Raw genomic sequence first — 25,295 nt, 5'->3', positions numbered from 1 at the left:
GGAGCAGAATTATTTTGGTTCCCAAATGTTTGCTGAGTCGGGAGACAAATCAGTGTAAGGGATTAGTTTGTCATCCCGGGGAGTGAAGAAGGGTGGGGAGGGTCTGCTACTTCATTTGTTATGTGTGTGACCCTCTTCTGGGTTACTGACCACAATATTCCCTGATATCTGATTTGAAACACTTGAGGAAATGCCTGGGTAGCCTCCTAGTAATCACTTGGATCTCATTTTTTCTGAGAAGCTGGCCAGCCTCCTTTCCTGCATTGGTACCTCAGTCTAGCACACTTTCCATCTGGTCTTGCACTTTTGCCACCTTAGGATTTTAAGGTACATTATTATTCATGCCTAAGTGCGTAGTGTACCATCACAGAATCCATCCCTGTGGGGTGAATGGAGTTCTCCATGTGGACTAATAGATAGGCCACTGCTCACTTAGAAGAAATTCTCCAATTTTTTGAGCTAAAATTGTCTAGGTGCTGAAAGCAGGGCCATTCTTTTGTGAAAATAGATCTTTTAGGTAGTATTACATGAAGACTTTTTCCTCCCTTTGTGAATATTATTTCTGTGAGGTGTCCCACCTAATATGCAGTGATGTGCAATAATAATGTGCTGTTTCTCCCTAAACCCACTCTATCAATCAGGAAATAAAAACTTTTTTCTGAGTATATGAGTCTTTACCATTTTTATCAGGTAGTGACAATTCAAAAAGGCAATATTTTGGCAAAGGTAGGGCCTTGCAGAGGGGTTTAGCCTGGTCAGCTAGAGGCATGATTGAGGGATTGATTTCAGTGTTTTGTGAACAGAATGTATTTGGAAAATAAGGTTCTCCATACAGTGTCTGCAGTGTACTGATATTATTCAGATGCAGTTGCAAGAAATGTTAATGTTAGTATGGCTGGGATATCTTTCATTCTGGCAACTTCAGGATCATCTTTACTGATTGTTGGTCAAGAGAAGCAACCAATCCTTTGCTTTATTTTATATATTTTTCCTACTCATTCTTTCATTCAGAAGAAGAAATAGCCCTTGTTTTGTCAGAAAAGTGAAACTTCCCAGTTATAATAATGCAGTAATAATATGGTAATGCTTCAGTCATTGAAACACTTATAAGAAAAACAATATAGGCATGGGAGAGTCCATGGAAAACTTCCAAGCTAAAGTTTTATTTTCTTATATTTCAGCGTAATGACTTTCTACCCACCCCTCCTAGAAAGATCAAAGTCCAATTCCCATTAGAAAAGTACATGGAGAGAGGGAATGTGGTTTAAATCTTCAAGACAGTCTTGTATATTTACTGTCTTAATCAATGGCTCTTTCAGGAGAGAGATTTAATTTCATTTTCATGTTTTCGCAATAGTTGTATATGTATATGGCATCAACATGAAAAAAATAAATCATATTTAACCCAAGGTTATTGGACTGCAAGCCCCTAAAATCCTTAGAATATCAGTTAAGTTCAACAATCATATTAAAATAACCCCTCAATTAAAATTGATATAACCCTGTCCTCATATCTAGAACTATAAGGCCAGATTCACTGCTCCAGTTTTTAGTACTGGCTTGTATCACCTGAAAGGCCCAAACGAACCTGAACCTGTGGGTTAATTGATTCCGTGATTTGGTTGTGTAATTGAAATGGTGACAATATGTTTAAGAACTATAGAATAACACTATGGCTGTTTTTAATTTTACTGAAGAATTAAATAATACAGATTTGTCATTAGGGCTAAGTACAGAGGTTCAAAAAGCCCAAGGCAGAATTGATTCAGTCTTTTCAGGATGTTCTAAGCATCATAGATTGAACCAATGACAAGTTAAACTGACGTTCAGAGTTCTGGTAGCCAAAAGAGGCTGCTGGCTTGGGAGTGGGGCAGGGCTGAGGCTTTCCCAGCCTAGGTCACTGGGCTGCAGCCAAGGAAAAAGCCCCCCATAGGGGCCCCCATGCAGACCCTTGCTGGGGGGCCTGGTGCTGGGCTGGGGGTGTGTTCCTTCCCAACCCCTACCATCTCAGAGAGGCCACTGGCCACGGAGGGGATGGGGCTGGGGCTTCCCCAACCCAGCTTGTTTGCCTACAGGGAAAACCCCCCTGTGGGGGCTCCTGTGCAGATCCCTGATGGGGGGGTGGTGCAGTACCAGGCCAGAAATGTATCTTCCCACCCCCCAGCCTCTCAGAGGGACCATGGGCTGGTGAGGGGGTAGGACTAGGGTTATTCCAATCCAGGTCCCTCAGGGTGGGGGAGGGGGGACGGGGACAAAAAGCTCCCATTGCAGAAGTGTTCCCTCCCTCCATGCTGTGCAGACCCAGGCTAGGGAGGCATGGAGCTCCATTCCCCTGCCCCTGTCCTGTCCAGGTGACAGGCCCAGGCAGGAAGTAGGCTAGGGAGCAGAGGCTTTACTGCCTCAGCTCTGTGACGGCTGGAAACAGAGCTGGCCCTGCTCCTCGGGAGCAGACCACGTAGCCTACGGCTGCAAAGCATTCTGGGACTGTGGGGGACTGTGAAGTAACTTGAATCAAGAGGGGATCTGGGGCAGAAGTTTCATAAACTGGTTTAACATAAAAATCAGTTAAGTCTGACACTACATCCATCCAATTTTATCTTAAACAAGGTTTGGCCATTTTGAAACTGGTTCATGTGCACTGAATTCCTGTTCTGTTACATGTTTAAACTGGTTTCCAATCACTTAAACCAGTTTATGTGTAACTTTTGTCCCTACCCTAGAAGTGAACATAGTCTGTTCAGAAGACAGCAGAATACTGTGTGCATGGATACAAGCTGTTGCCAACCTTACTATCTTGGGATGTAATCTGATCAGGTTCCCAAAACCTGAACATGCCTAATGCCTGGTTCAGATAGCATTAGGCAGCCCCATGACTCTGAAGAGAGCATCTTTTTTTTAATATAATGTATTCAAGGTCCTGATAATTGAAGAGCACGTGGTAAATTGTTAGAAGAGAAAGGGTGTCCTTGCTAATGTGGATTATTACATGCTGAAACCTGAATGCTGTGGTGAGAGATTGAAAGAATGAGAGCCACATGTGGCAGATGAAAGTTACATCTTGTAATGGGTGCTCAGGCATTATAATGATGAGGACGACATAGGGGACTCTAGTAGAACAGGGTAAAAAATGTATTGTTTAAGTGCATCTTTGTTAGATAAGTTATTCATTGCTTCCTCTCCTAAATGTTTATGCAAGGTTGCTAATAACCATTGAGAAGTAGCAGACAGTTCATTGACAGGTAAAGTAAGAGCTGTATATAGTTAGTACACTAGTTAATGTGCCCAGTAACAAAAGGCACTTTTTTAAAATTCAGAGATGAACATTTTAATCAATATATTACTGTATTAGGATTATATGTCATTGCGTACAATTAAACAAAATATTGTCAGCACTTGTCAATATATGCTTTTAGATTTCAATAATCATGAAAAGTACAGTGCAACCTGGTAATGCCGATATATTGGTCTCTGAAATGCATCAGTGATTGGTAGAATCTCTGGCGGTATTTTCTGTAGTAAAGTAGGCCATTTGGCACCCATGGACATGATAGATCCCAAATGATAGCTGATAGTAATGAGTAACGCCAGTTTTTGATAGTTAGCTGAAAACTAATCTCTAGGGATCCATTCAATTTCTATTGGAAGCACCTGTATTATTTATGTGAGAAAAAGAATAAAAGTAGATGTAGTTTAGAAGTAATTGTGATACCAGCCCTCAGGTGAATATAGTATTTCCAGGCGTTTTATCTACATTACTAGGAATGGATGTGGAAAGAGTGACTACAGTATTTAGGACCAGCATTGCAAGCTCAGTCACTTTAGGATGGATTTCTTGTTTTGAGAAACTACTACTTTATTCCAGTCTGATCCTGGTGACCTTGGATTTGTTTCAGCTTTTCCCCAAGTTATGATTTAAAATTACTTGGTAATGGACCTATGTGTATTTGACAGTTGACAGAAATGGATATTGGCATTGTTTGGAATGTCACAAATGGAAAAAGTACTTGAAAAGAAGAAAAAAAGACATAAGCATAGAATAAATTTGTAAATCCTTGCCATACAAATGAAGATGATGCTGGCAACTGGAGATGAAGCTTTGACAGTAAAGAGAAAAAAGTCACACAAAACAATTTGTATTTCGTCATATGTTTTAAAAGAAAGAAATCCAAGTATGGAAACTTCGTTTCACAGAAAGGACTAAGCAGGTGGAAGTGAGTTTTCACCAGTTATCAATGTATCTCTAAGGAAAGGACAAACGTTCAAAAATCCAGAGGCTGAATTGGTTCAGTTTTTGTACGTTAATCTAACCTGCCTATATTGAATCAATTTGCAAGTGAATAGACATTCCCTTTTCACTTAGGAAATGCAGGAGCAATCCTGCAGTTACTCAGGACAGAAGCCGGGAAGTGCTAGAGCAGCCCTCGGCTGCAGGTAAGTTGTACTGGGGGGCGGGGGCGTGGTAGTAGTCTGGAGTGAACTGGCCAGGGAGAGGGTTTAATTCCCTCCTCCCTTTCCCACTGGCATAGACCTGAGCTGGGGTCCACCTGGTACTCCCTCCTCACTGCTGCAGTGGTGGGAGTGGGGGCATGGACAGACACCAGTTGGCATGGCCCCTTTAGGTGAGGGGGCAGGGAGGTGAATTATTTCCCCCCTTCTTCTGGCGTCTAGCAGAGGGGAGAGGGAGAGAGCTTATCCTGCCACTGTCCCTGCACAGGGATTGATTGGTAGCAGCGGTGGGGCTGGCAGACTCTGGCTGTGGTCCCCCAGGCACAGAGGGGGGAATAAACCCCCTCCCTGTCCCTTCTGCCTCAGGGAGCCATGCCATCCAGTATCTGGCTGCAGCCCTACCCCTGCTACTACAGCAGTGAGGGGGAAGTGCTAGGTGGACCCCAGCTCAGGTCCATGCCAATGGGACAGAAAAGGGGAAATAAATCTCTCTCTGCCCAGTTCACTTGAGGCTACTGCTGGGGCTGGCAACGCCCCTGCCACTGGAGCAGTGAGCAGAGAAATTCCTCACCAGGGCTGCTGCACCCCTGCCTGTCAGACCCCAGCTGGGGTCCATGATGGTGGGAGGGGGAATAAACCTCTTTCCTGACCCTTTCGCCTTAGGGGGGCTGGCATCTGGCCACACCCTTGTCCCTGCTTGCCCCTACTCTGGCTATGGAGCAGAGGGGTTGGGCCAGCCCCACCCAGGGCTGCAGAGCATGCTGGGATGCTGGGGGACTCTGGTTTAACTTAAACCAAGAAGGGGTCAGGGACAGAATTTCCATAAACTGCTTGAGCTCAGTCAGTTAAGTCTGATACAATATTCAACCGGGTTTGTCTCAAACCGGTTCCAGCCATTTTGAAACTGGTTTGTGTGCACTGAACTTATGTTTTGTTACAGGTTTAAACCAGTTTCTGATCACTTAACAGGGTTAATGTGTAACTTCTGTCTCTAGCCCAGCTGATGACTGAAATAGTATTTAGAGTCCAATCCAAGTCCACAGACCAGTTGGAAAAGCACTCTGAGTTCTTTGAGCAATGGATCATGTCCTTAGAAACCACTGAGGTGGTATTTTTATAAGTATAAACACTAATAATCATCCTGGCATTTTTCAAAGTAGGAAAAGACCCTGCCCCTGATAAGACTTTTAAGAATAGCTGTCATTCAAATGCAAATGAAAAATGATTAAGATATAAATGCTTAAAGTATTTTAATAGAATGTCAACAGGCTCTTCTTAATAGATAAGCTACTGAATGCTACCTAAAACATTTTCTTTCATCCTGTGAATTGTAATCCTGTCTCCTACTGCCTTGCAATCCTCACTGTTTCATCTTGGTGCTGTGATCAAATAGTCAGTTATGTATTTGTCATAGCCTACTCACATCTGATCTCTGCCGTTCTCAGTACACAGTAACGCAGCACATGGCATTTGGTAATTAGGGCCTTGATTCAGCAAACTACTTAAGCACATATCTGACTTTTAAGAATGGGTAAAGACCTATAAAAGTCAATAGAATTCCTCACATGCTTGAATTTAGACAGGTGTTTAAGTATCTTGCTGTATTAAAGCCTAAAGGATTAGAGAGAAGCCTCTTAATATTCAAATTTCCTTAGTCTGTTTGGCCAGTTCTATCTTTACTTACAGTTTCTAGTGTTCGGGTTCAAAACATAAAGGTTTATGCCTTGTTTTGTTGATTTCATTTTTGCTTTGTTCCCTGTGTAAGTTTGTTTAGTTAGGTTTTCATGACATTAGTTTAGATCCAGGGCCTGCTATTGATGGTATTGACAAATCTCAACATTGCTGTATATAAAATAGAATCATGGAAGATTAACTGAAGGTACTTTTCTCATTAGTTTTTTTGTTGTCAGGGTATTTGAATACCATTGGGCGAAAAGTTGGGACTCATCTATTGAGTCCAGATACTTTAGCAAAAGTCTTGCACAGTTGCACTGATTGCATCAGACGATAAGTAGATGTGGTATCTCTTGTATATTTTAGGAAGCCTGTGGTTAAACATGTATAGACCATCATAACCATGAACTAAGTTGAACAGCTGCAGCATCAAGCATAGAATTTAAGATTAGATCTGGTTGGAATTTTTTTCAATGAAGATTCTTTTGTTGTAAGATACAGATTAATCAAAACTAAAAGAAAAATGTTATGGGAATATACATATATGGAAAGGTTCTCAGGTCAGGATGGAATTTCTGATCAAAATTAGAGAGAGAGAGAATAGCTTCTATGCTGCTGAAGAGCCAATACCCAGTGCTTATGCTTTCACTTGGGATATGGAAGACTTGTAGTCAAGTTGCGGCTCCAATAAACCTTTATTTATACAAGGCCAAATGTGGTTTTAAAAGGTCTCAATTTTATCTCATTGTGGAACCAGAGAAGTTTGGAAATTTAGAAAATTGTGTCAGATGGCAAAATAATATTCTATCTGGCTCAACTCAAGCAGTTTTGCTCCTAGTAGAGCATGGTGTCTTCTAGTTGAGCTAAGGGAGCATTTGTCTTAACTAGTAGTTCTAATATTTGGGTTCACATGGGTGCCTACAGATGTTCAGGACCCCACTCTAAATCATGGTGCTTTACATGAAGCACCATGAGCTAGAGCCTCCCAGCCCCTAACCAACAAATGTTTGCCAGCTGGGGAGGAGGGGCAGGGGAAGAGGGAAGGACTGAAGCTTGTGTGCCTTCAGTGGCCCTGGCCAGCAGGCGGGGGTGCTCCAGCAGCCTCCAAGGAAGCTGCCAAACCGCCCCGCTCTGAAGCCTGCCACCCCTCCCCAGCTCCAGGGCTGGCAGTGAGAGATGGAGGGGGAGGGGGAGCATGGAGCTGCCAGTGCCTTTGAATGGCCAGAGGTCGGGGGGGGAGGTTAAACAGAGTCTCCTTGCCTCACGCTCCCCCCCCAGCTACCCCGGCTGGAGTATTGAGGGGACCTGGGCTAGGTCCGCAAGAGAAGGGGACTCTGTTCCAACCTGCCTCCCCCCTCAGCTCTGGCCATTCAAAGCAGCTAGCAGCTCCATGCTTCCGTTATCAAGAGGCTTGGTTGGAGGGTGGGGAAAGAGAGCCCCCCGCATTGCCTCATGGCCCCAGCTCAGCTCCCCCCAGTACCCTAGCCTGGGTCGCTTGTGGGGTCCTGTAAGGCGAGGGGCCTCCATTCCGCCCTGCTCCCCCTCAGTTCTGGCCATTCAAAGCAGCCAGCAGGTCCATGCTGCCACTCCCCCTGTTCTGCTGATAGCCCTGGGGCTGGAGCTGGGCCAGTGCTTGCTGGCAGGAGCGCCAGCCCAGCCTCTGCAAAGCACAAAAAATTAACCCTGGAGGGAACATAAGTTCTCTATGGCAGTCTATTTTAAAAGGCCTGAATCTAATACCTCATTTGACCAGGGTTGATTTTTCATGCAGTTGGCCATTTTAAAAGTGCTCTGCAGCTGTGCATGTGAAGTTGTGGTTGTAGAGCTCTTTCAGGGGCCTCATTGCGTAAAAAATCTAATTTGTGTAAGCACCCATGATTGAAACCCAGTCACTAGAGCAATGGTTAACAACTCCACTCTCAGTGTAAGCTAACTGTTCTAGTAGATTTTCTGTAGAGCCTCCCCTCCCCCTAACCCCACACTTTGGGGCACAGTCCCTAGTTTGACAAATGCTGCATTAGAGGATGCCCATGTACACTCAAGCAGGTATGATATTCCATGCAGGATTGATACTCAGAAGGGTCAGCAAGTATGTTAAACATCAGTTAACAGGAATTTCAGCTATATATATTGCCCAGTTTACAACCTTGGTCAATTACAAATGTATAGGCATTCTATTTTAACATTGCAGCTATGTACTTTCACTGACCTCTTTGTTAAAATACCTTTTCAAGCAGATGATCTATTATGTTATGATATCACTCAATTTAAAAGGCAGATATTCCCATATAACTACCTAAAGTTCCATATGAATTTCCAGATGAAAAAATAGTGAGAATACTGAAAACATGTTTTTATTTTCAGTTCCATGGAATTAGGCCCGAAAGTTATGTGAATGATTGATTTAATCTGGTATGGGGTTTTTTTTTTTACTGTTCTGTACACCATATATCTTGAAGCTGGTTCAACAGATTCCCTCCTTTACCAAAGTCCTTTACATAGTACATGTTGGTAAAAAGGAATTTGAATGTGTTCCTAATTCTCTGTTTGAGAGTGCCCCTGCTTATGGAGAAATGTCAGTTCTTGTAATGTTGGTACACCCTGGAGAAGGAGATGCCACCTTGGGGAAGGAGATTTGGGTGGGAGGAGGTATGTCAGGGATAAGTGAAGCTGTGCTGATATACTGTCCCTTGGTTCTGATTGGATAGTTTTAACTGTTTCATATTGTTGTCCATCTCTACTCAAACCTAAAGGAAAACAAATTCTGATTCTGTTGACTTAAAAAAAACTGCAGCTGCTTAAGATAGCAGTGACTTTGGCCCTCTATCCTTTTTTCTTCTTTTTTTTGAAGGAGGTTTAATAATGGACTTTTGCCTTTGGAAAACCAAGTATTTAGGGAGGGATGACTGTACTGGTACGAAGAACCTGGACAGTTTTATGTTTGCATTTAAAGTTGGATGGTGCTTTAAGTGAACATTTAATTGAGACTGGAAGGAAAGTTGTTCAAGCATATCAATATCCTTCCTAGTCACAGGGGAGGGCTGGAAGAGTAAGGTGGGGTTTTTTCATGAGCTTTCCTGCAGGAGCTTCCTTCATTTATGAAGTACCATACACAAAAAATCACAAATGCTTTTCTCTTGGTAATAATGGACCCCTGAAAAAAAATTACCTGAAATCCAGAGGCTAGAATAGCTGCAGTGTTATTTTACTCTTAACTTTTGAGAGAAGTTCTGATGAATACCTCAAAGAGAAAGAAGGATGTGTAGGATTTTTTGAAGATTTTTCAGTTCATTTAAATATCTCGTATAATAACAGCCTTACCTTCTAATGAGATCTCCTTTTACCCCTGTGTGTTATCTGGTTAGAACCTGGTAAGAAAATGGTGATTTGTTGAGGCTGAAATGTTACATTTGAAACCACTTAAATTCAGTTCTTTTGCTGAATGCAAGTCCAGGCCCCTGGAAGATGTACATCCCCATCCCAGAGGGACTCTGCTGTAGAGCTTGGGAGTTTGAGAGCCCTGAGAGTTCAAGTTCTGGCTTCAGTGTTTCATTCTGATCTAGTTCAGATTGAAAGACATTTCCCAGAAACCAATATTTCCTGGCAAGCAAACACCTACTTTTCAATCAGTTGTAATTTTACCTTAGTGTCAAGTACTGTTAAAAGCTGCTGAACTTGTGCATAAAATTAATTTATGAGCAACTATGACTGCTGGCTAATGGACCAAGCAGTCATTTCACTTCTGCCTTATCATCTTCCTATGTATTTGTCATCCTCCACCTCTTGTGCCTCAGTTCTTTGGATCATAAGCTCTTGGGGGCAGGGATAGACTAATTTTTCTATATTGTGTGAGTGCAGTGGCTTGATCAATGTGGTCATGTCCCATCAAAGCTGAATCTTTTTATATACTTCCCTCCCCCCCCCCCCCAAAAAAAAAAAAAATTGACAGCAGTGATAAAATAATATATGTTATTAGAGGATCGAATTGTGAGGATCATTAGGTGTAGCCAGACCTGAGGAGAAGAGCCAGGCTGGGATTCATAGTTACTTATGTGGAATTACCATTTTGCATTAGTAAAATCAGACTCTACAGATGGGAAGTTGAATTTTACAAAAAGAATCACTGTCATTCTTGTGAACTATTTTAGGAACTTCCATCAGATTACAAGTACTGCCCATGTTGGCCTTGTCTTGAAAGCGTAGATCATAATAAAACTATTTTTTCAGTAGCTGACAAGGCTATTTTAATTAAACTAAGTAGTCTGCTTACATTGAGAATGGAAGCTAACTTGTCCTTAGAATATTACCCTTTCTTCGCAGCAGTTCCCCTTGGTCATCTACTTCCAAAGTGTCTGGCAGTGGAAATGCAACTATACTAGTAGTGTCCCAGTTGTGACTCTCCTGTGATATCTGTCCAAGACTTAACTGTGCCCCTTTACAAATTCCTTTCTCCATCCATTGCCACTCCTCTCATTTATTAATCAACAGCCAGCAAGTGTTTTGACAAATAGAACAGTGTTTTAATTGATGCAAGAGAGAGCTAGACTTATAGGATCTGCCTGGGGCACTGACTTAAGGTTTGACTTCATAAAGAAATTTAGATTGTGTTCAGACACATCTAAACAGTAGCGTTAGTTGGCACAATGCTGACTGATCTGTGCAGTCAAGGTTGGATCATGTTCAGTGCTGTGTTAGTGAATTCTTATTTTAAATCTTGTTCCTGGTAGGTTTTATCCATAACTAACTGATGTGATATTGAATATGACTTAAATTCATCTATGCTGACCAGTCAGCATCTTGGCAGTTAATTTGATTGTTAAAAGCAGACTGAAACACATTTATATTTCCTAGTTGATGATGAAGCATTAGGGGCTACAAGAAACTTTGATCATCTCACTTCAAATAACCAACCAAGTAAGAATTAAAGCCTCATAATAAAAAATTCATGAATGGAGAAGATAACTTGTCAAATAAGTTCACCAGTTCTTTTAGAGGTCTAGTTCATATAATATTGTTCTTATTAAAGATGTGTATGTATGTGTATTGTTTGACATAAAGTTAATTATCTTAAAATATAGAATACTTGTCCTCCACCCCCTAACTACGATAATAATGGCACGTATATTAAATCATTTTCATTTTTTGATTACATTCATTTTGCCTTTTGATATGGATTTGTATTTCCCTGTCAGCATAATTGTGGAACTCAGTTTGAATTAAATGTACTTTGGTGAGGTAATCTTGGCAGCCCTAGCAATTTCTAGACTTATGATTAAATCAGGTAAAGGGGACCTTGAGCTCACCAATGTTCCAGAACTCCTTGTCTTGGCAGCTTTAGGTACATTAGTCATTGAAATGCCGTTGAAAGCCGTGCCAATGCTGGAAAAGAATTCTAATGCAGGAGGCAAGCTTCCTGGAAAGTGTGGCTTTGCTGATATTAGATCTGGATTTAAAAACACAAAAAGCCTGTTTCTATTCTAGGCCAGAGAAACTATCACTGCACCTCAGTGAATAGGAGCTAGAGGAATCTTGAGAGTGTTCATAAAATCACATCACTTTTGGATTAGAGTGATGTTGTCAAGTTGCTTTGTGTTTTTTGATTAAGGGATAATGTTCATGTCAGAGGAGTATACAAAATCATAAACTGTCTCTCGCAGATAATTAAACACTAGAGTTGAACATTTGATAACAGAAAAACCATTCAAAGAAGTATTTTCCATTGCTATGAACATTAGTCTAGTATTATTCAAGATTTAAGTGGTCTAACATATGCTTCAGGAATTGAAATATATATGTATACTGTATTACTGTATATAATTTGAATTACTGAAACAGGTTGGATCTTCCTAAAAATGCGTGTGTGTGTGTGTGTGTAATGTGTGTGTGTGTGAGTATGTATTTGTATTAGGGGTGTGCAAGCTTCAGTCACCAATTCAATTTGGAGAAAATTCAGCCAGATTTAAAGGCCGAATCACTGAATCCAGATAGAATTGGGAGACCAAAAAAACCTCCAAATCGAGTTGGAGCCTCCTCTTTCAGGGGAACAGAAGCTGAGAAGATGGAGGGGGAGCTGGGGGGGGGGGGAAACTGACATCTGTAGCTGGCCAGTGACTGTGATCTTTCCCTGAGTCCCCTTCCAATCACAGTGCTCTGGGGGAGGGACGTAGAAACAGCACAGAAGCCTCTGTCTGCAGCCTTTCTGTCCCCTTTGTGAGCTGTTTCTGCGTGAGCACTGGGAAGGCTACCATCCCTGCTGTTTTCATCCCACTGTGCCTTAACACACACACAAAGTCACACATATCACAAGTTTTGCTTTGAACAGTTTGAGGTGCAGTTTCCCAGAACCCCTGCAACTATCTCTTTGAAACCTGGCAAGCTTCATGGCCTCATCAGGGGCTAGCATGCCTACAGTTTTCATCTCACTGTGCCTTAACACACACACAAAGTTACACGTCATGAGTTTGCTTGTCAGCAACTTGAGGTGCATTTTTCCAGAAAATCCCACACATATCTCCTTGAACCTTGGCAGGCTTCATGCCCTCAGAAGGGGCTACCATCCCTGCTGCTTTCATTGAAATCAGCCAGAAGATGACAAAGATATAGGTATTTCAGTGATTCCCCATTATAATCTATGGCCAAATCATGGAATCTCTCTGAATCAGTGCCAAAACTTTCAAAGCTGATTCACCTGAATCGATTCAGGACTGTGATCCGAATCTCTGAATTGAATCACTGTCCTTCGAATTGGACAAATCCGAATTGAATACTTCCCTATTCGCACAGGTCTAGTATGTATGTATATGTGTGTGTATAACTAAAATACCAGATTTCAATTATATTGAATATAGTCTGTTCTTATCTCTGCTGATATTTTTTTCATGCATTCTACTGATGTGACTTTAACGCACAGTTTAATTAAACTGTATGTGTGAGAGAGAGAGAGCGAGAGAGTGTTGATGTAAGGTGGGATAACTTCTAGACTAAGTTGGATGAATGTAGGAGGGGAATGCCTTTGGATGCACAGTGCAGGAAAGAGGTGATAATCTGGTAAAGGCATTGCCTAGTAACTGACTACCCTGTCCTTTGAGCTATACTCGTCACCATCTTGCAAGTTTCTTTTAAGTTCCAGTAAAAGAGAGTACTGATACCTGAGATTTTGACTTTTTTTTTACTAGAACATTTGGAGCCATTAAAATATGATTTGCATGAAAGTTTGTGTGAGGTCAACATACAAGGGGCAAGAGGGACTTTATAAAAATAGGATTCACATACTTGCCCAGCTCCTAACACAATATGGAATGACATGCATTCAGCTGCCAGTGGAAAGCATGACATTTAACAGATTAATTTAAAAAACAAAATGGAACAAAGCCAAATCAGTTTTGATTTTCAGTCTCTGAAATCCCATTCACTGCAAGGAGAATTTGGCCCCATGAATTTCAGAAATGCATGTGTGGACTTGATTTCTTATAATCCATAAAGCATATTATAAGGCTCACTGTAAGAAAACGAACTAAAAACATTTCCCTTTTTCCATTTTGCATATTAATTAGTTAATTCAGCCTCACTAGAAAAAGCCAACACTCTTTGTCTTACATGCCAAAACTTGATTTGTGACGGTGAAGTCTTCATTAGCTAATTGGAAAATGCCCCAGGTAAAGCAAGATGATAAATGATTTTTTGTTGCAGCAACACCTGAAGCCAAAACAAAAAACGCTGTGGTTACATTTTACATTCTAGTAGAAGCCAGGAGTCGAGCGTAATTAGCATGACAATAGCTTAGTGATTTCTAGATTTCTCTTTTCTTTTTCTGCTAGTGTCCCTCTTTTATTACAAAAGGAAAGAAGATGCTATAGAAACTATGGCAATGGGATCTGTTATCATTGTGGCCTGTGCTCATTCATTTACACTTGTTGCATAACAAAATACTGTGTTATCCTACAATACAAATGTTAGGCTGACTCAATGCAAATTCGGTAGGGCTCCAGCTATTTGTGTCAGCTGAGGATCTTACCTACAGCGTTTATTATTTCCTATAGTTATGCTCCTGGGAAAAGTACTGTTGTATGATAAGGTTTGTGCTGTAGCAACACCTAAGAGGATGTTATTAACTATCTGTAATTTTACTTATGGTAGAGGTAGCTTTATGAAAGCTATTTAGAAACATTAGACATTCAGAAATGGCCCTGTCAGGGCAGCAATGTTCCCTACTATATTCTCAAGTGCTTTGACCAATCAAGTTTTAAATGACTCAAATGCCAGAGTTGGTGTTTTTGTTTGCGTCTGGAATGAAAGGATCAAGACCCCCAGGGCATTTTATTGCTCTTTCAGCCTGCGTATGTAAATTGTAGTTTTCTCATGTGAACTTTATGAATGGGTTTTAACAAACAAAGTTAATGGGGATGGTTCTTAACCTCAAATATATTTCACAGAAGGAGAGAGGATAAAAGGGAAAGTTGCTGTTTGGCAACCTTCCTGTAGAGTTAATGAAGAGATATTGCAGGTCATGGATTCTTGCAAATCCTTTGCTTTGCTGTAGTGCAATGCCATCTAGCAGCATATCAGTATTACACACCTCTTAGGCTTCATCAGTGAAGACTCTGAGTTGAATGAATCCCCACAGTAATGAACAAAAGTCATTTTTATAATTAAGACTGTATTCTGCTTTCAGCTGCATAAATGCAGCTTCTGTATAATCCAGCAGGGCTTGCAGGCATGCAGCTGAGAGCAGAATGAGAGTTAGGAGAAATTAATGAGGCATTAGTCAAAGTGCTGGTGCCATAGTTTTGCTGCTGAAAACCCAGTGTTCAAATCTTACAGCCAGAAAGTCTAATGCAAGCACCTGGGAATTTCAAGGGGGCAGTGGTGAACACTGAATGGATTTCGAAAGAGTAGTTGGAAAGGAGCAGTCTGCACTCCTCTTCTGCAGCTGTTGTTCTTCTGTATTTAGGAATCAAATAGTTTTCTTGCTGCAGAGAATATTAGAGTTCTCTGAACCCTGTAAAGAAATGGTGACTCTGAACATGCCTCATGTTTCTAACAGAGACAGAGTGGAACAGGAGAGACCATTTCCTCTAGTGTTTTCTAGCAAAGATCTAAAAGCCACCTTTATGGAACATTGACGCTCAGCAAAACCATCCAGAAACCTTAAGGTTTGGAACAATCATTGCCTCAGATATAGCAGAAAAACTTATTCCAAGAAATGTTCTGTTATTGCAAATCTTGAAAGTCAGTATTTTGAAGCTTAACGTATTGGCTAGGGACAGGCATTACACATAAACTGGTTTAATTGATTAGAAACTGGTTTAAACCTGTAACAGAATACACATTCAATGCACATAAACATTGGTGATGCATAGGGGGTGCACGTGGGTGGACATGCACCCTCTGAGTGTGGCGGTGCACCCCGTACAAAAAGGCACCAATGACACTACCAGCGGTGCCTGTAGGTAGTCGCCGCTCGCCACCTCTCCCCTCCCCTCACCGCCAACACAGCCAGTGGCATCTACAGGTGGTCGCCGACTGCTGGTCAGTACTCCCCACCCCTCCCCTGCCGCCGACAGCGCTGCAGCTGCCTGCGGGAGCTGCCCACTTACTGCTGCTGTGCTCCACTGCCAACACGGTTGCCGTCTCCTGGCAGAGCTCGCCATACCCCCCCCCCCAGCCTTCAGGGGCATGTGGCATTCTTGCACATTAACCAGTTTGAAAATGGCTGAAACCGGTTTGAGACAAACCTGGTTGAATGTAATATCAGACTTAACTGATTTTGATTGAGCCAATTTATGCAATATCTGTCCCAGACCCCTTGCTGGTTTAAGATAAACTAGACTCCCCCAGCATCTTGGCATGCTCTCTGGACTGGGCAGAGCTCTTTTCTCTGCCCCAGTAAGCTGGGCTGGCCTCTCCCCTCTGCTCTGTAGTCAGAGCAGGGGCAGGGTGTGGCCAGAAACTGGCCTGCTATGGCCCCTGAGGAAAATTCCTCCTCCTGTCCCCTCTCCTTGCTTCCACTGGCAAACCCTGGGGACTGCAGCTACAGTTTGCCAGCCCCAGTCACACCTCCATGGCTTGCCTACAGCCAAGCAGGGACAAAATTAATTCCTCCCTCTGTCCCCCTTCTCCCATGGAACCCCCAGGAGTTTGGCTGCAGTCTCTGTGGCTTGTCTGTAGCCAGGCAGGGAGATAATTAATTCCACAGTGTGTCCTGGAGTGGAGGGAGAGAGGTAAGCTAGTCCTCTGTGTGCAGATCCAAGCCCTGCACCTGTGAGCCCAGAGCTAAGACCTGCAGGACCAGACTGAGAGGTGGGAAGTGTTGGCAAAGACCCAACAATCATCCCACATGTTGGAGATGTAGTTAAGGGAAGTTGCAAACAGCTTCACCAAAGAACACAGAGAGCTACATTTACATTATAAAGCAGAACGTGTAAAAGGTACAAATACGCAAACAAAGCCTTTCTGAATGCCTGGCTGTAAGAAGATAATCTGCCATCAGGATTAGTAAAGCTAATCCTTGTCTTCCTGGTTTACATTTTAAGTTAGACAAAGTTGTGTATGCTGTGTTTTACTGAGCTGTATCTTAGTTTAGGCAAAGATTTTTGGTAGTTCCCTGTTGTATGCTTTGCAAATTGCTGGGTTCAATACATGTTTGCTTCAGAGAGAGGACTTTTTTCCTGTCCCCATTCCTCATTCTGGCAGCAGCTGCCCCCCTCCCTAGGCTGGTGGCTGGCATTCCATGTGTTGTGCTAGCCCCGGCTGGTGCCTGGTCATGCCCCTTCCACTCCAGCAGGGAGGGGTGAGAGCCTTGGAGGGTGTCTTTCTTCCCTCCCCTTTGGCAGTGGCTTGCAGGCATGCTCTAGTGCCCCCCAGCTTCTGGCTTGAGCCACTGCAGACATGTGGCTGCATTTCCTGGTTTAACAGAGAATGTCTCTCCAATTATTAATCAATTTAAACTGTGAAGTTTAGACTAACCTGCAAAGAGTGAATCAGTTCAGGCTTGAGCTTTTTAAATGTCTGTCCCTAGCCATAAGCTCTTGGTGATTTTGTGGGTGCCAGTTGCCTCTGCTCATATTTGAGAAGGAGTTCATATCCCATCCCCCCTTGAAAGCATGCCCAGTGGTAACAGAGTACATTGCAAGGGAAGGCACTCACATTCCTTTGGGAAACCACCATGTTTTTCCTGTCAGAATCCCAGTCTATTCTGAGATTTTTCCAGCTGAAGCCTTGACAAAAAGTGTTCCTCAGAGCTGTCGGATGGAAGAGTTGATCAGAGGGATGTTTATGTATTATGGATCCCTGGAGCATCATCCTTTTCTTGCTTGCCAGGGGTAGGGGGTCGGACTAGATGGCCCACTGAGGTCCCTTCCAACTCTATGAATCTATGAATCCTGAACTGTGGTTTGTGAGATGCCACTGCATGGTAACAGTTGGAAAATGCTGCCTTTTACTTGTTAACACTATGTCAGGGTGTTTGAGAGCATAGGCCTGTCTTCATGAAAATATTTTTTTAAAACTTGTTGCTTTATTAATTCAAACTAGAAGTGGAACTACCAAAACTTTGTGGTTGAAACCATTGAAGAATTATTTGTGCTTCACTCTGTTTAGATAGACTTATAAGAAGACTGGTTCATATTTTTCACTCTGAAGATAAAGGACTGTTGAAGTTATTTTTCAGATTCAATAAGCAGACTTTTGCAATTGAGAATTCAAGTTTAATTATGAACTGCATTGGGCTAGATCCATGCTTTAATCCCTTCATTTTGAATTCTGGGAATTTAAATTAATAATGTAGTCCCTTGAGATTATTTGTCACTTTTCTTAGAAATAAGTGAAGTACATACAGCTCTTGCAATAGGCTCCAAAATAATACCTAGGATGTTTCTAAAATGCAAAGTGAGGTGCTATCTAATGAATGAACTCCTCATAGTTTCTTTGCTTTTGGATACTGGCATGATTATATTAGCAGTAAAATTCATAGGAAAAGTTCAGAGAAAAGCTGTTCTTTGATTAAATCTTCAATAATGTCAAGGAGCTAGAATATCAGGCGCCTTTTTCAGATAAGAGGAGAACAGCATACAGTTAACAAATACACTCTAATATAGTGATAATTCTCTGCTATCTCCTTATCTTTGGTAACTACTGAGGTTGCAAATTCCAGAGGACCTGAAGGAATCGAGAGCTCCAGTCCCATTTAAAATTAATGGAAGTTGGCTGCTGAAATGCCAAGCTAGGTATGTTATTTACTTATACTTTCATGCTTTCTTATTTGTATAAAGGAAGCTTCTAAGGCCTGATCACAACTGGGGCTTCATTTTGCTAGTTAGATTGGCACATCCCTAAAAATGCATCTTCTAAATGGACAAAGATAACAAGAAGTCCTCTTTTTAAATACATAGGGGGTAAAAAGAAGGTACCAAATAATGTGGGGCCTCTGCAGGACATGCTTGGTAATCTGATGGTAGCACCAGATGACAAACCTAATATCTTTAACAGATTCTTTGCTTCCATTTTTCTGAGCAAAGACAGGGACTGGGATTCCGGACGGACCCAGGGGAGATACAGCCAGGCCCAGGGCCAGTGAGGACCTAGTCAGGGAACTTCTGGAGGGACTAGATGTGTTCAAATCAGCAGGTCCTGATGATCTCCACCCCAGAGTGCTTAGGGAACTGGCAGAGGTCATTGCAGGACCCCTGGCACAGCTTTACAAGCACTCATGGTGCTCTGGTGAGGTGCTGGACAACTAGAAAAATGTGGTCCCCATTTTCAAAAAAGGAAGGAAAGAGGACCCAGGAAACTATAGGTCCGTTAGTCTTACCTCAGTCCTGGGGAAGCTCTTTGAGAAAATTATCCAGGAGCACATCTGCGAGAGGCCAGCAGGGAAGTTTATGCTTAGGGGCAATCTACACAGGTTCATTAGAGGAAGGTCCTGTCAGACCAACCTGGTGGCCTTCTACGACCAGGTCACAAAAGCCTTGGATGCAGGTGTCGCGGTAGACGTAGTCTTCCTGGACTTTAGGAAGGCCTTTGACACTGTCTGTCACCCCATTCTCATTAAAAAATTAGGCAACTATGACTGTGTCGACACCTACACAGTCAGATGGGTTGCAAATTGACTGGAGGGCTGCACCCAGAGAGTAGTGGTGGACAGGTCTTTTTCAACCTGGAGAGATGTGGGCAGTGGGGTTCCCCAGGGCTTGGTCCTCGGGGCCGCACTGTTCAACATCTTCATCCGCGATTTGGACAAGGGGGTGAAAAGCACCTTGTTCAAGTTTGCAGGTGACACTAAGATGTGGGGAGAAGTGAGCATGCTAGAAGAGAGGGACAGGCTACAACTAGATCTGGACAGGCTACAGAGGTGGGCGGATGAAATTAGGATGGGTTTCAATACTGACAAGTGCAAGGTGTTGCACCTGGGGAGGAAGAACCAGCAGCATACCTACAGGCTGGGGAACTCCCTTCTCATCAGCACAGAGGCAGAGAAGGATCTTGGAATCAATAGGATCTTGGAATCACTATTGATTCCAAGTTGAACATGGGCTGCCAATGTTGGGACATGGTCAGGAAGGCTAACCGCACTTTGTCATGCATCCATACATGCATCATGAGCAGATCAAAGGAGGTGATCCTCTCCCTCTGTGCGACATTGGTCAGGCCGCAGTTGGAGTACTGCATCCAGTTCTGGGCGCCGCACTTCAGGAGGGATGTGGACAACATCGAGAAGGTCCAGAGGAGGGCCACTCACATGATTAGGGGGCAGCAGGGAAGGCCCTACGAGAAGAGGCTATGGGACCTGAACCTGTTCAACCTCCACAAAAGAAGGCTGAGAGGGGATCTGGTGGCCACCTGTAAACTTGCCAAGGGGGACCAGCAGGCAATGGGAGAGTCCCTGTTCCCCCGGGCATTACCGGGGTAACAAGGAACAATAGCCATAAGTTGACTGAGAGTAGATTCAGGCTAGATATGAAGAGGCACTACTTTGCTGTCAGGGCAGCTAGGATCTGGAACCAACTTCCAAGGGAAGTGGTGCTTGCCCCTACCCTGGGGGTCTTCAAAAGGAGGCTAGACAGCCACCTAGCTGGTGTCATTGGACCCCAGCATCCTTTCCTGCCCATGGCAGGGGGTCAGATTAGATGATCTGCTTAGGTCCCTTCCGACCCTACCAACTATGAAACTATGACAGACAAAATCTCATCCTACAGAGACAGAACTAAAGAATATGTCAAGCTGAAAGACCATAGCAGAGCTGGGAATTGTAACTAGGTATTCTGAGGCCTATTGTTGTGTTTTAAAAACAAAACCAATCTTCTTCATCCATTAACATTGTGTGACGTTGAAGATTATGCAATATTTGATGTAAGTTATCATTAATATTTTTAAGTCTCTTTGGTGTTGCTGTGCAGGCAATGTCTGGGAGCATTTTCTTCCGAGTGATTTTTATGCCCATGAGAATGTATTGTAAGTGCAAAGGGTCACTCATGTAGAACATGGAGAATACAGGCAGACAGGATGGTGAGGGACAGCACTCAAGTGGAAGCTGTTACTTGTTTCAGTGTCACATGGTTTCTCCTGGGCCATGTGTAGACAAAACAAGGGGCATGTGTGCATGACACTTTAAAGCAGGTTATATACTTTTGTACCGCTGTAATGGTGTTGGTGTTTGCATGCGTCAGCGTCATATTGCGCAGTAATTCCAGCTGAAGTAGCAAATTTGGTGGTGTAGTGTGTCTTAAATGACTTGGGGTGCAGCAAACTAAAACTCCTCCGAGGAGTTTTAGTTTGCTGCCCTACAACCATGGAGTGAAGCACCAGGTGCTGTGCAGCTCATGGGCTCTGCAGGAAGCCCATGCAGGCAGCCTGGCAGCAGCCTGGGAAGGCAGGCTCCACCTAAGGGGAAAAAAAAAGCAGTGAGCCTGATCATTTTTTTGGCCGGTAAGTTTAGGTGTGTGAACAACACGGCAGTTTAAAGGGCGCTAAATTGAAATGGTGTTTTAAAAACCCAACACTTCAATTTAGGGTCCCCGTTTCGTCTACACATGCCCCTGCTGATTTTCTATGTCCACACAATAGAGCATCTCCTTGTTGTTTGGGGGACAACATTCTGTTCCCATGTTCTGTGTGATCTGGGTTTGGAAGTGTCAGAATTTTGCCCGGATAAAGAGAGAAAGAAGAAGAAATGCCATAGAAGGAAGCAGAGTAGATTTGCAGTAGATTCACAGCTACATCACTGGATGCAGAAATAGACTTATCCTAATCAGTTTAGCCCTGCAGCATGGGCAGAATGGAAGGAGTTAGAAAGGGAAGTTAATTACCATCTTAGAGGATGTGTGCAGTAAGGATGTTTGTCCTGCTGTAGCAATAAGGATGCACTTATGCTACTCCAAAGCCTCAGTATGTAAACACTGTGCTATCTTTATACTACTAAGACACACCAGCATAGGGAGTTTGCAATTAAATCTGATAAGCCCTCAGTGTATTTTCTTCTAAGAGGGATGGCCTTTGGAAGTGTGAAGTGTTACAGGTGCTAAGTTCCTGAAAGAGTAGGAGATATATTTTTAAAATGGCACAAAAAGGATTAAAATAGCTAAGAAAAAAAATATCTCTCTCTGTCTCCCTTTCTCGCTCTGTCTCATTAGAAAGATGCTAGAGATGAAAAGCAGGTCAGGAATAGCCATCTAAATAAAGCAAAAAAGAAGAAAATGCAAAGATAGAAAAGTGCTCAGAACAGAGAAGAGCAGGAGAGGTGGATTCTCACCAGTCACGCCAGAATCACTGGAGCTGACAGCAGTGGTATTTCCTCTGAAAAACCACATTGTGATGTATTTAGGCAGAGGATCACTAATTCCTGGCTTTTCCCGTGCCACCGATGCACTCTGTTTTTGAAGGGTGCCAGACTGGTTCTCTGTTCATCCACAGAACAAGCACAGTAGGAGCTTTAGCAGTGAAGTTTTCCCAGACTGCCCCACCAGTGTGCTTCAACTGTGGCCCCTCAACTTCATTCTCCATAGCCAGCTATTATCTTTTACTTGTGTAAGCTTGTTGAAAGAGTGCCAGTTTTGATTTGGTTAGCAGTTCACTAGGATCTGATGGAGAAAGTTTCAGATGCTCAAGTGCTAAGAAAATAGTCCGGACAGCTGTTTGAATTTATCCTGCTTGAGCTGTTCTGTTTATTCAAAAACATGCACTCAGAAGTTTGTCTGAATATACGGGGAATGGCTGTTAGGTTTTGATTTTTCCCCTAAATAGTATCATATACATACTAATAAAGATGTTTGTGAACATCTACATAACAAAGATGTTTCTCATTCACTGTTCATTATGCTTGTAATTGAAAAGTTTCAGGGGGGAAGGTGGTACAATGTGACCTAAGTACCTACTCAAGCACCATGAATAATGAACAGCAGATTGTCTGTGAACAGTCCAGGGGATGAAAATTCTTTTAATTTACAACTACCAAGCACATTCACAGAAATCCAGATCTGTTGGCAAAAAATGTGTTTTCCAGATAATCACAACAGGTAATATGACTGCCTGTTTTTCACATAATCACTTAGCAATCTTCAAATAATAATGACTTTTATACATTACCATGGTCTACTAGATTTGAACCAGAGACTTTACCATCTTAAGAAGATAACTACCTTGCATAAGAGGTAAGCAAAGTTCACTTTTACACCCAAGGAAGTGAAATATGAATTGTATTAAATAGAATTCAAAATGAAAATTAAAGCAATAGATTTTTTTTTCTATCAGACGAGTTTTTTGGGGGACATAATAGTAATTTTGAGAATTCCAGGAGTACTTATTTAGTCAGTTTCATACAATGGCAACACATTAAGACGTGGCAAAGGTATCTAAGCCATCTTCTTGCCTACAGAGGACTGCTGATTTCAAGCAGATTCAGAACATAAAATCAGGAAAACTTTTCTCAGTCCCATCCTCACAGACTACTGTGACTTATCTGTCAAGTCTTTTATAGGCTATCAAAGGGCATATATTAGAAGGCAGTCTTTTTGGCAGGTAGAGGCATGCCACACCCTCCCTGCATGCAATTCTGATCCCTTTCCCCTGCCCAATCTGCTGCTGTGCTTTCCGCAATCTACTCCCTACCTGATCTACTGCTCTGCCTTTTGCTTCTTTGCCCTATCTCCTGCTGTGCTGCGTGTCCTTTCCCTGATCTGCTGTGTGACGCACACAGAGGCTGCCCGTGCCACTTGTGGCACTCGTGCTGCAAGTTGGCCACCCCTGTATTAGGTAATAAGACCTCATTCTCTTTAAAAATGAAACCGTATCCCTTTCCTGCAACACAAAAACCTGGGCAGTTTTGTGTATTCTACAGACTTGCAATGATTTTATGGTGCCTTAATCAGTGGTTTTTAATTAATTGAATTGCTCCCTGTGCATTTACAGATTATCTTTTTAGTGGTGCTGCTTAGTATTCCCTTTTCATTGTATTTCTCTTTCATTTTACCATTAGAGATTAAATATATATCAGATATGGATTTTTGATAATTTTTCCTCCAAATAGGACTATTTGTGTCTATAATGTTAGGTTTCAGACACAAATGAGGAGGTATGAGAATGTTAGTCTTTTTTGGCCTCATTTCTCACAGTAAACAGTGCAACATTTCAGCAGAATGCCTACAGGAATAAAAGGTTTAAGCACCTCAGGTGCCTCACCCTGAATGGCTATAATAAAGGGGAGGGATGAATGTCATTGTTAGACTAGCACTGAAAAATGGAACTTCAGCTATCCCACTGGTACCCTGCTATTTAAACTGAAAAAATGAGTGAAGATGGTGAGCCCTATGATGCTGCATGTTACCATTTAGAGCTCAGCCTCCAGCCCATAAGCCAAATGCAGCCCATGGAGCCATTGCAGCTGACCTGTGGGACTCTGCATGGGTCAGGAAATTTGGTGCCAGGGGAATGGTGGCCATTAATATGGCTACCCTCCCCCGTGCCAAATTCTCAAACCCCAAGCTCCAGGCACCTGGTCAGTGCTAGGCCATGCCCTTTCTCCCCCGCAGGGCCAGGTTTGGGGCCAGCCAAACCCTGTTTACCCTGCAAAGCCAGGTTGGGGCTGAGCCATGCCCCCTCTCCCCCACAGGCCAGACCACATCCCCTTTCCTCTGGAGGGTTGGGTTGGAGCTGGGTCATACCCCCTTTTCTGTGTGGGGCCAAGCCATGCCCATTTCACCCTGTGAGGATCAGATCACAGCCTTTTCTCCCCACCCCCTCACCTCCCATGCAGCTAGGTAAAGCCCCCTTCCAGTCCCCACCCCACGGGGCTGGTCTCAGGCCAGGCTATCACTCACCCCCTTCCTTGTGGCCAGATGACCTCTGCGCTGGCCCAGAGCACTGTACTGGAACCACCATCTGGCCTTTGGTTGGACCAGGCACTGTTCCATCCAGCCCACCAGGAAAAAGTTTGAGTCCCACTGATTTAGAGCATTGTATGATCCAGCTGATGATGACAAGCCCCAATTTAACAAGGTACTTCAGCATGTACCTAATTTAGAAATCATAAGCAGCTCCCTTAAAGTCAATGTGACTATACCTGTGTTTAAAGTTAGATGTACTTTTAAGCATCTTTCCTGAATCAGTGCAATAGAAATATTTAATTCCATTGATTCTCTGGGAAAATGACAATTTTATATTACAATTTGTGTAATAAAACCAGCTACTTTAATTAGAATTTGTCAAGAGCAGATTGAAGGCTTGCTTATACATGGAATTATACAGGAATGTTTGTTTTATTTTAAATTCACATGCTGTCTTAATCCTAATGAATTTTCAACTGTAGACAAGCCTTGAATGATTGATATCCTGGCTTCTGAATTCTGGTTTGCCTAGGTTTGTCCATTTAAACTACTTTTAGTAGTATGGAGCATATAAGTTACCGTAAGTTACATCAGCTACTTAAATTCCATTGAGTGATAAGCATCATTGCATTTATCATGGAGTAAAAGTATGCACATATGTCATTGCCATGGTGTAGCTGACACAGTATAAGTTCACATCTACTTTACGTAGCGGCAGCTTTCCAGTGTGCGTATATACCACATCATGTTTTTTGGGTATTAAGGCTTTTATTTTGAATTGATGTAATTCAGTCACTACAGTGGGAAAATTAAAATGCTGTAATTTGTTAAAGAAGTTGGTGGCTTTACTTATTTGTTCAG

The 25,295-nt window shown here is 42.7% G+C and overlaps 1 protein-coding gene across 1 annotated transcript in view; it reads left to right on the top strand.

The window, feature by feature from the left end:
* The window catches only part of LOC102559211 (glypican-5), a 674,170-nt gene that overhangs the window by 284,787 nt on the left and 364,088 nt on the right, over positions 1–25,295 (top strand). The gene's annotated exons all lie outside the window — the stretch shown is intronic.

This window comes from Alligator mississippiensis, chromosome 7 (genome assembly GCF_030867095.1).
Source record: "Alligator mississippiensis isolate rAllMis1 chromosome 7, rAllMis1, whole genome shotgun sequence".
Lineage (NCBI taxonomy): Eukaryota > Metazoa > Chordata > Crocodylia > Alligatoridae > Alligator > Alligator mississippiensis.
This window is presented reverse-complemented; position numbering and strand designations above follow the sequence as displayed.